Source organism: Syngnathoides biaculeatus, chromosome 20 (genome assembly GCF_019802595.1).
Source record: "Syngnathoides biaculeatus isolate LvHL_M chromosome 20, ASM1980259v1, whole genome shotgun sequence".
NCBI classification, from domain to species: Eukaryota; Metazoa; Chordata; class Actinopteri; order Syngnathiformes; family Syngnathidae; genus Syngnathoides; species Syngnathoides biaculeatus.
The window spans coordinates 2,371,308-2,382,290 of record NC_084659.1 but is presented as its reverse complement, the minus strand read 5'-3'; the positions used below and the strand labels follow the sequence as shown (position 1 = coordinate 2,382,290).

At 45.8% G+C, this 10,983-nt stretch overlaps 1 long non-coding RNA gene across 1 annotated transcript; it reads left to right on the top strand.

Annotated features, from left to right (window-relative positions):
* Window positions 1–6,395: 6,395 nt before the first annotated feature.
* Window positions 6,396–9,246, top strand: LOC133493663 (uncharacterized). The gene is made up of 3 exons (XR_009793093.1): window positions 6,396–6,523; window positions 8,757–8,880; window positions 9,148–9,246. It is a non-coding gene; the product is annotated as an uncharacterized LOC133493663 (long non-coding RNA).
* Window positions 9,247–10,983: the final 1,737 nt, after the last annotated feature.

Below are 10,983 nucleotides of genomic sequence, written 5' to 3'. Positions count from 1 at the left end.
CACAGGCTGCATTCAGCGGTTCTCTCCGTCGATCGTCTCGAGCCAGAAAGTCCAGGTCTTCGTCATCATCTTGCACTCTGCAACACAGTGCCTCCACAACAGCCATCACATCAGCCACATACCCTCAATAAAAAGCAAAGCTTGAAATGAAGCATGATACATGACTTTATTGTGGTTTGTTTTCTAAATAGAATTTTCTGAATTCAAACTTTTATATTTTAATTTAGAAGATGTATTCTGGGTCATTTGCATCCATCCGTCCATTATCCAAACAGCTTATCGTCACAAGAGAGCTAGACAGTATCCCAGCTAGCTTTGGACAAAAGGCAGACTACACCCTGAAATACAAATACAAAAATATAACATATATAACATATAAATTGCTACTGTAAACAACACTGTCTCAGGACAGATACAAACCTGAATTCCATCCCTTTGAATGAAAAAGCATACATTTTTGGTGCAAAATGTATGACCAAGGAGTGGAAGGCCTCGAGGTCGGATGTCTGATAAACTGATATTCCATTATGAAGTCAGTAACCTGCAAATGCACTGTAAAAACTTGAAACCAGATCTACAATCTATCACTCTAATCGGTTGACTAAAGTAAACCAGCAGCTCACTTGTGACAAATTTGTGGTGACACTATAACAATTAGAAAATGTTATATCACACATACATTGACTAACAGCAAAAACAAAAAAAATGCTTAGAAAAAAGTAACTGTCACTTGCAGGATCATTCATAAAATGCACAAAAGTTAATCATTTTATAATTTATGAATACATCATGAGTAGATTAATAAGGTTAGTTTTCTTAAATAATCTGAACAAACAAGTAATTTATTATCACCTCGACTGGGACCTCTGTGTCTGAACTGTATCCCAACAGTTCTTGATGGCAGCCCAAGTGAGGCCTTGGTGCCACAGCTGGAATGCTGTGGCTCAAGGCCATCCTTTTTTTTTAAAAAACAGAAGTACATTATTTATACCAGTGGATGTCAGTCGTGTTCTACAAATGTTTTACTTGCAATCAAGAGTGCTTTTTTGAGAACTTGAGTACTCTGTGCTGACTAACCTTGCCACATATCACATATCTTTTAAAAAAAAAATTAACAGTAAATATTGACATGTATATGTTTTCCATGCTGACATCATTTGTCAATGAAATAACAACAAAACCGTACTGGATATTATTTCATTATTGACCATATTGTAACAATGAATTTAACCAAATGTTAAACTTCATGGGCCCATAATTGTTCTATTTCCCTTTACAACAAGTGAAGAGCACAACAGCACAGATGTCAATCAAACCATCTATTTATAGCAAATGCCATTTGTACTTACATCTTGATCAGGGAACGAATCCTCTGCTTCGGTGCCAGCTGTGGTAACACAGTGACTGCCCAGTGCTTCGGATAATACCTTGAAATGAACATAATGGAGGTTTTGAGTTTCAGTCCGAATGAATGTGAATGTGACGACAACCTATAATTGGTATTTGAATGTTTACTCGTAACTTCTCTCGCTTCTCGATAGCCTTGGACGTATACTTTTTTTTTAGGTGGGGTATCTTTTTTATAAGAAGCACTATGTCAGTGTTCAGGTCGAGGGAAAATAGTGGGGACAGCTGTGTCGAGCAGAAATCTTTTATAGTGGACCATGAAGCTCAAATTTGCCTTCAGAGCTGGCCGTGAGTCAAAGCATGACTCCTCAAAGTGTGCAGAGCACAAGAGAGATCTGGGGATTTTTAAAATAAAGTAAATGTCATCGATGCTGACAAATTCAGTCTGGAGCTAAGCTACAAACTGTGGTACAAATTAGCGCCCCCCCTCCCAACATTTTTTTTCAAAAGCGCGACACATACCTGTTGTTTGGGACCCACTAAGCTCTCATCCTTTGCACCTGTTCAATCCATTTTTCACGACGAACCGGGTCTTTTGGAAATGTATGAAAGGTAAATCCATCTTCCCGAGCAAAAGTTCGAGCAATATCCAGCAATACAAGCATCCGGTATTTTGGCTCCTTCCCGGAGGTAAAACTAATGGAAACAAACGAGTCCACTAGTGGGCGCCTCTGTCCTGTACGTCACTTCCTGCTTCTTCTCGAAAACGAATCCCTCGAGAGGATTTTCATGGCGGGAGTTACAAAAAGCTGTATACGTCAAAATCAGGTCCTAAAATGTCTGACTTGTGTCACGCCCACTGTCATGACTGTAATATTTGCCAGCAACACAATGTTCACCCCACACATAGTTGCCAGGTTCATTTGACCCACTCACCTGGCCTGGTACTGAACTGGTCATGAATTTCACAGACATGATCATGCCTGTTCAAGGTAAATGCTACGTTCTTGTTTTTGTTGACACCTTTTCCAGATGGCCTGAAGCCCACCCCTGCGCTCGCAAAGACGCCATGTTGGTAATAAAAGCTTTGGTCAATCACTGGATTCCAAAACAAGGTTTCCCTGCTCTCATCCGATCGGACAACGGTGCACATTTCACATCCACACACTTTGCTACTGTGGAGAAGTGGTTAGGGTTAACTCATAAGTTTGGTGGTGTTTACCACCCCGCCAGTCAAGGTTCAGTTGAATGTATGAATTGCACGTTGAAGGAAAAACTGGCTAAAAATATGTACCTCTTCCGGCATGAATTGGGTTCAGGCTTTTCCCCTTGCTCTGATGTCTGTGAGACAAACTGTGTCTTGCTCTACTGGTTTCTCCCCTTACAAACGTCTTACAGATCCTCTGACGCCTGGCCCTTCCTCCTCACTCCAACCGCTGGAGGAGGGCATTGTGTCTCCCAAGTGTTCTCATAATCTGTTTTGGACACAACAGCATTCTTTTGCTTCTAATTTCTCTTTACAGATACAAGACCTTCTTCCATCACTTCCTGCACTTGATCTTCCTGAGTGGTCATCTGTCTACCTTAAACGACTCTCTCACAAGTGGTCAGAACCCCATTGGTCTGGCCCACACAAGGTGACTACTCGTACCTCCAAAGCTGTCCACTTGGAGGGAAAAGGAACTAAGTGGTTTCATTACCCTATGCTTCGCCCTGCTACAGACTCTTAATTGCACTAGCATTTTATTGTTTGTTGTTGTTTTATTGTTAACCATGATTCCTACTGATGGTCCGATTGCTTTTCAGACTTAAGAAAGGGAGACCAGGAATCTATGGTATTGTCATTATTGGTGTTATTGTTGTTCTTGGTATTTTGATTTGAGAAATTGCTCAAAAATACCCTATACCCGCAGCCACATCGGCACCAGCCGTTCGCACAGCCCACCCAGAAACTATTTATCACAGAGCTAAATGGCGTACGGGGGGTCTTGCTCTTATTATCCGGTGCCGACGCTAGCCAAAACCGCAATGGAACAATTGGTAAATCCCTGTGATAACCCCAACAAATGAACGGATGAGCTTTATTTTTGTTACAATGCTTCTAAATTCATTAGTGTACTTATGCTAAATCTGAATTTGTTTACTATTGGAGGGTACAAGGCTAGTGAGTGGGGAGACTATGATTGGTATATAGATATGAGCGGCTACACAAAGGCTCAGGGCTGGGGATATGTCTCACACCACTTATGGGGATGGAGTGATAAGGTGTCGTATGGATGGGAAAAATCCACCAGAGACTGGCAACGGCGACTCTCTATCAGAAGAGGGCCGGCAAATAGAGAACCCCATTTGTTTCTGACCCTTAATACCACTTTTTCCCCTCTGTTGGGATCTTCCCCTGCCATTCATAATACCCCTCTTTTCTCCTCCCCCATTAAGTGTTACACATTAGGCTTATGTGTTTACAAAGCTAACAAAGATCCATGTACCTATATACATTTTTGTCCGAATAAAACCGTCTTTGATATGACTAAACGTCAGCAAAATGAACCGACCCCGCACTCATTAGTTCTAACAGGATTGAGATGTGGCCCAGCCTCCAATAGTCGTATGAAGAGTTGTATTATAGACGAAGCCTTAACTGTTGATGAGTGGTACAGGGTTTTGACAGGTGTTGGTGCAGTAAACAATAATTGGTTACTAATGGCAGAACAAGCGGCTAATAAAACCCAGAGTAACTGTGTTGTATGTATGGGACCTAGACCTTTGTTACGTGTTGTTTCCTCTTCTGTCAAGTCCACCTGTGTTCTAGATCTTGTGAAAAATTGTGTGCCGACTAATGAATGCAAAATTCGGGATACTGCGGACCCGGTAACACCGGCTCAAAAGAACAACCGTGTAATCGTGCTGTGGCGTGCCAAAACTTGACCTGTATTTTCCTTAAAGGTAATGGTGCCCAAATTGAAAATATCTCTGATGACCAGTGTTCAGAGACCCAGGAAAGACCTTTCTTCCGACCTGTCAGCCGTACTGATTGATGTATGGTAGTGGTGCGGAGGGGACCCTATCTTCGACCACCTCCCGCGCAACAGCACAGGCAGATGTGCATTAGTAACTTTACTTTTACTTATTTTTGTTGTTCCTGTCACCCTAGATGATATCGCGGTTGCTCCTGAACACTTTTCAGGAACCCCTTGGCCCATTACACCATTCACGTAGGTCCAAACCTACCTGGCTCGGTGCTGACGACCCCATCTACATTGACGCTATTGGCGTCCCCCGTGGTGTCCCAGATGAGTATAAACTGGCTGATCAGGTAGTTGCCGGTTTTGAAAATATACCTGTAATTTCCACCCTGTTCCCTGTTACTCCAAACAAAAATGTCAACCGTATCAATTACATACATCATAATGTGCAACGTTTGGGCAATTTCACCCTTGAAGGACTCGAAGCTGTACATGAGCAACTTCGGGCTACATCTATTATGGCTTTCCAAAATAGAATCGCATTAGATGGAGTGTTGTCTGAAAAGGGCGATGTTTGTTCCTTTTTTGGCAACCAATGCTGTACCATTATTCCGAATAACACTCAACCTGGCACCTGCCTCACTCAGGCCGTAGATGGACTTAGAACTGTTAGTAAGAAAATGAAGGAACAGGCTGGAGTTGACACGTCTATGTGGGATAACTGGATGAATGTGTTTGAAGGGTGTCATTTCAATCATCTCTCTGGCTGTCTTCACCTCTATTCTCACCCTCTCTGGATGCTGTTGCATTCCTTGTATTTGTTCTCTTTTAACCCGTCTGATTGAGAAGGCGACTGCTGCCCCACCTGATGGCCGCGGTAATTATGTCCTCATTAGACCCCCGCCCCGACACACTCTTCAAGATGATTTTATTGTTGCTCTCACTCCCCTTGAAAATGATGCTGTACTTCCACCACTTCCTGATTGTCATGATGTTGACATGTCTTGTGATTCCATTGCCCTTGGTCATAGTGTGTGATTATTCTGTTCTACTTATATTTTAGTGTTGTTGCTTTTTTTTTTTTTTTTTTGCTTTAAATGTTTTGCTGTTTTTGAGTTGTCTAGTTTTGTCCTGCAGGTTTAAACCTTATGAGTGTTCTGAATCATGAGGCTATGCATGTGTTACAAGGTATGTTTGGACGACTGGAGAGGGTTTTATGTTTTCCATATTTCTTGAAGTGTTACTTTTGTTATTTTCGTGTTTGTTTTTCTGATCTATTTCATAATCAAGGGAGGGAATGATGACTATTTTACTTTTATTGTACTTTCATTATTTGCTTAAATATGACCTTATACATTTAATCAACAGATAAAGTGTTGTCCATTTGCTAATCAGACAAGGATGTGTTGTGGAGCGCAGTGGCTGTCCTTGATCTTTGTACGCAGAAAACCGGCTGGTGGCATCCTCCTCGCCCAAGCATTGCCGTGGAGACGAACGACACCAGATAAGGAGCGGAACGTTACTATCTCGGCTGAAGAGCAGACTTGGGGGCGGCAGCCACTTTTACCATGGACCCATACTATAAAAACCTTGTGTTACTGGGCAGCTTTTGTCTTCTTCTTTGGGCTATCCTGCCAGAAGACACACATCTCGTGTGTGGCAGATACCTAGATAAGACGCCGATGTCTGTATTGCACAATCCTTTGTAATGAATAATTTGCTGTTAACTTGTTTAATTCATTGGTCATCTCTTCCTCGATCCGTGAACATGTGTAGGGGCCAAACTCGCAAATCCCTAAAACACATTCTACAGAAACCTACTGGTTATCTATGCAGGCTTCGTGTATCTCTCTCTCATAACTATACAAGACAGATTCATTTTTATTTTCATATTAATCTCGGTGACAAATACAGCGTAACCACCACCTGTGAATGTGTCTTGCAGAATTCAATGTCATCATGTGACTGCAACTCTGTAAAACAATGACTGAGAAATGACCAGTAACAATTACAAATAGAAAGTTGTGCCACATATATATTTTTTATTAAAAACATGTCTCTAGATATGTGATATAAACACATGTAATATATATGTAAACTTTTGTGATTTGAAACATGCTAACAGGTACAAATGCAAAATGCAAAATGTGCGTGGACGAAGCATCCAAAGTCAAGGAAGACTTGTTCCGAGCCAGCATGCCTAACTACAGGTAACCAGGAAACAAAAGAAAACTAATTTTGAATGGTCTTTATTGATAAAATTTACATATAATGTGTACATTCAAAAGTTACAACCATACGCGTTGTCCCACCTTGAACACTGGTGCCCTTCTCCTCTTGAGGTCCGCCGCGAACTTGTAGGAGCTGCCCATGCGTATTCGTGTCTTTTGAGCTGATTCCCAGGTCCACTCGCAGAGTCTCAGCACTGCCAATGCGGATGGCACCGCGGAGTCGTTGGCCACAGATGGAAACAGAGAGGGAGGGTAACCATGAACAAAGTGGAATGGAGCAATACCTGTGGAGGTGGAAGGTAGGGAGTTGTGGGCATACTCCACCCAACCGAGGTGCTGGCTCCAAGTGCTGTGATCATGCGATGCTAGACACCATAGACTGGTCTCCAGGTCCTGGTTTATTCTTTCTGTTTGGCCATTGGACTGCGGGTGATGACCTGAAGTGAGGCTTACTTTTGCCCCGATGAGGGTGCAGAACTCCTTCCAGAATCGAGATACGAATTGCGGTCCTCTGTCCGATACTACATCTGCTGGGAGGCCATAATAGCAGATGACTTTGTCTAGTAGTAGCTGTGCCGTCTGCTTGACGGACGGAATCTTGGGAACTCGCACAAAATAGACCATCTTAGAGAACCAATCGATGAATGAGAGAACCACTGTATTTCCCTGGGAGCAGGGTAGACCTGTAATGAAATCTAGGGAAATGTGTGACCAGGGACGAGAGGGAATTGGTAGTGGCTGTAGCTCATCCATAGGTCGCAGGAGAGAGGTCTTATACAGATCATGCATGCGTTGACACACTCCCTCACGTCCTTTCCCAGGTTTGGCCACCAAAATTGTTGTTCCACTACTGAGCGGGTCTTCACCATGCCAGGGTGGCAGATGGTCTTGTTTGTGTGGGCCCAATCAATGACGTCTCTTCGTAGCACAGAAACCACGAACAGACGGCCCGGAGGACATTCGGCTGGACCTGGAGAGTTCCTGAAAGCTTCCTCTTTCTGTGTCTCCATCTCCCAGGTGAACCCGGACATGAAGCAGGCCTCCGGAAGTATCAGAACACTCACGGGCTCCATTCGGTCCCCTTCATCGATCCGAGATAGTGCGTCTGGTTTGTCATTCTTTGAACCTGGACGGAAGGACAGAGTGAAGCGAAAGCGGGTGAAAAAGAGTGCCCGCCTGTTCTGTCCTGAAAACATTCAGTCTCTTTGCGGTCCTCTGGTACTCCAAGTTCTTGTGGTCCGTGAGAACCAGAAATGGCACTTGTGATCCTTCCAGCCAGTGTCTCCATTCCTCCAGCGCCATTTTGACCGCCAGTAATTTGCGATCGCCCTCATAATAATTCCGCTCTGCCGGGGTCAGTCTTTTAGACAGGAAGGTGCACGGGTGAATTCTTCCATCTTTTGCACACCTCTGGGAGAGTACTGCTCCCATTCCTGAGTCGAATGCATCCACCTCCACCACAACCTACCTCTCTGGGTCTGGCATGATGAGGATAGGAGTGGTGAAACTCGACCTGAGTCTATTGAAGGCCGAGTTCCCATCCCACTCGAATGAGTTGCGGGGTGAAGTGAGGGCGTGTAAGGGAGCAGCAATGGAACTGAAGTTCTTGATGAACTTGCGGTAGAAGTTGGCGAATCCAATGAACCTCTGCACCTCGCTGCTCTTGGTGGGAGTGGGTCATTGGAGAACCGAGTCGACCTTACTGGGATCCATGTGAATCTGTCCCTCGGCCAAGATGAATCCCAGGAATGTGACAGAAGGTCGGTGGAATTCGCACGTCTCCATCTTGACATATAGATTATGTCGTAACAATTGCTGCAGCACCTCCCTGACGTGCTCGATGTGGGAAGCTTCGTCCGGGGAAAACATCAGAATGTCATCGAGGTAAACGAACACGTTCTTGTTCAGTCTCTCACGTAGCACATAAATAAAATTCTGCAACACCGCTAGTGCGTTCGTCAGGCCGAACGGCATCAGTAGGTACTCGTAGTGGCCTGTTGGTGTGTTAAAGACCGTCTTCCACTCGTCCCCTTCTCTGATGCGTACCAAATGGTACGCATGTCGTAAATCCAACTTGATGAAGATCCGGGCCCCTTGAAGCAGTTCGAATGCGGTGGCAATTAGGGGAAGAAGGTACCTGTTCTTGATGGTGATGTCATTGAGTCCCCTGCAATCAATACAGGGCCGTAACGATGTGTCCTTCTTCTTAAAGAAGAATCCTGCTCCAGCCAGTGATGATGATGGTCGGATGAGTCCTGCCACTAGAGAGTCCTCCACGTACTTCTTCATGGCTTGGTGTTCCAGTCCTGTTAATGAGAAGAGCCTCCCTCAAGGGGGTGAGGGGCCGGGCAACAAGAGGGTAACACAATCGTACGGGCGGTGTGGTGGAAGGGATTTGGCTTTTGCCTCTGAGAACACTTCCTTGAGGTCCTGATAACAGGACGGCACTACTGGTAACTCCAGTACGGACTTTGATTTGTGTAAGTCGACGGGCGCGATGTGTAAACTCCTCTCTTCTAAAGTCCCAAAACATACCTACATTCTTTGCCCCAGGCCCTGATTTGACCGGTGGTCCAGTCAATGTGTGGGTTGTGTCTTTTAAGCCAGGGGCTGCCCAAGATGACATGGCTGCTCCGCGAGTTGACTACATGGAAACTTATTCTCTCGGTGTGACCGTCCGGAAATGTCATCCTCAGAGATTGCGTACGGTGAGTTACTCGGCAAAGGAATTTACCAAAAAAAGAAAAGTCACAGTGCCCATGGCCTCGACTACCCATGGGTTAATCAGGTTTGCGTCCAATCCTGTGTCAATAAAGGCTGTGGCGGAATAAGTACCGCTGCCCGTGCTCAAGGTCACTCGAAGCTGAGCTCGACTCGATCCTGCTGTGGTGAATCTCACACTCACCGGAGTCGTGATCCTGAGGGCGGAGCACTTGGGCCTGACCAGACAGTGGGTTACTTCGTGACTCAAGCATCCGCAGTAGAAGCATCGGCCTTCACGCCGAAGTCGCAGTCGCTCCTCTGGTGGACCATCGAGTCCTTCACCTGCATTGGCTCTGTCGCGGGTATGGGCATCGACAGCAGGGAAACCGGCGGGGCGGATGCGCTCTGCACTCCTTCGAGCCAAGCATCCACTTGTCCCTGGATTGCTAGCCTCTGGTTGATCCAGAGAGGTAGGGCGATGAGGGAATCCAGGGAGGTAGGCAGGTCCACAGCGATGAGGTGGCTGTGGATTCGCGGTGAGAGCCCTTGGAAGAAGGCGTCGAGAAGCGCATCCTCATTCCATCAACTTTCCGCTGCTCTGATGCGAAACTCGATCGGGTAATCGGCCACGTGACCTTGTCCTTGTCGTAACGTGATCAATGTCGCTGCTGCTTTGCGTTACGGCAAGGCATACTGGAATACCTGCGCATATAAAGGACGTCCAGGAGTGGCATGTTCCGAAGTTGAGACTCCACTCCGCCGTGGACCACGCCTCTGCTCTTCCCGTCATGTGGTATATGACAAAGGCAATTCGTGCGCGGTCTGTCGGGAAGGCGGAGGCCTGTGGCTCGAAGTGAAGATCGCACTGGGCGAGAAAGAGCTTGACGTTCCCTGAGTCGCCGGAAAAGCGTTCGGGCCGGGAGAGAGGTGTGGCTCCAAGCCGCTGAAACTCCGCAACTGGCGGGGTTCTCGACGCGACCTGGACTGGGGTAGGAACCGTGGCGTCTCCAACCGGGCACAGATTTCATGAAGCCTCGGGTTAGTCACCTGAAGAGCAGCCTCCTGCTCGGCCGTGTTGTGGCCAGATTGTTCTGTCATAACCAGAACGCGAGGGCGGACCCAAATGCACGACTCGATAGACAGGAAGGCAGTTAGAGGAAGGTCTTTATTCGTTCCAATGTTGAATGCCGGAGAGTCAGTCAGACCGAGCAGAAGTATCAGGAGGGGACCTGCACAGCCAGGGCTGGACCGGTAGGACCGTGAAATTAACCTCCGTAAACCTCTGCAACAGTTTTTTTTAAAACACACATTGTTCTCAAATGAGCCAAGTTGGCATTAGAAATACTTTTTGGTAATTTGAGATAGAGAAGAATAATTCCTACCTGAAATGAAGTGATTGCTACACAATTGTGTGTATTTGGGAGGGCACCATCCATTACGCTTAATTGCCAAAATCCATCAATATTTTCTGGTCTTTTCAGCTGGTATTCCATAGAAGGATCTCTTTGAATATCTGTCTCATCTGATGTGACAACCAATAGCACAGGTGTCGGATTTTGAAAATATTCTCCTCCGGTTCAATGTCTCCCACAATGTCGAGGACCTCTGTTTGACCGGCAGTATGCTCTATACCCACACCTGCTCGGCATCTCTCATTGTGGGCAACTCCAGAGTGAAACAGAGTCCAACCCCTCTCAAGAGGACAGGTACCAGAGCCCAAGCGGTCCATAGAGGAG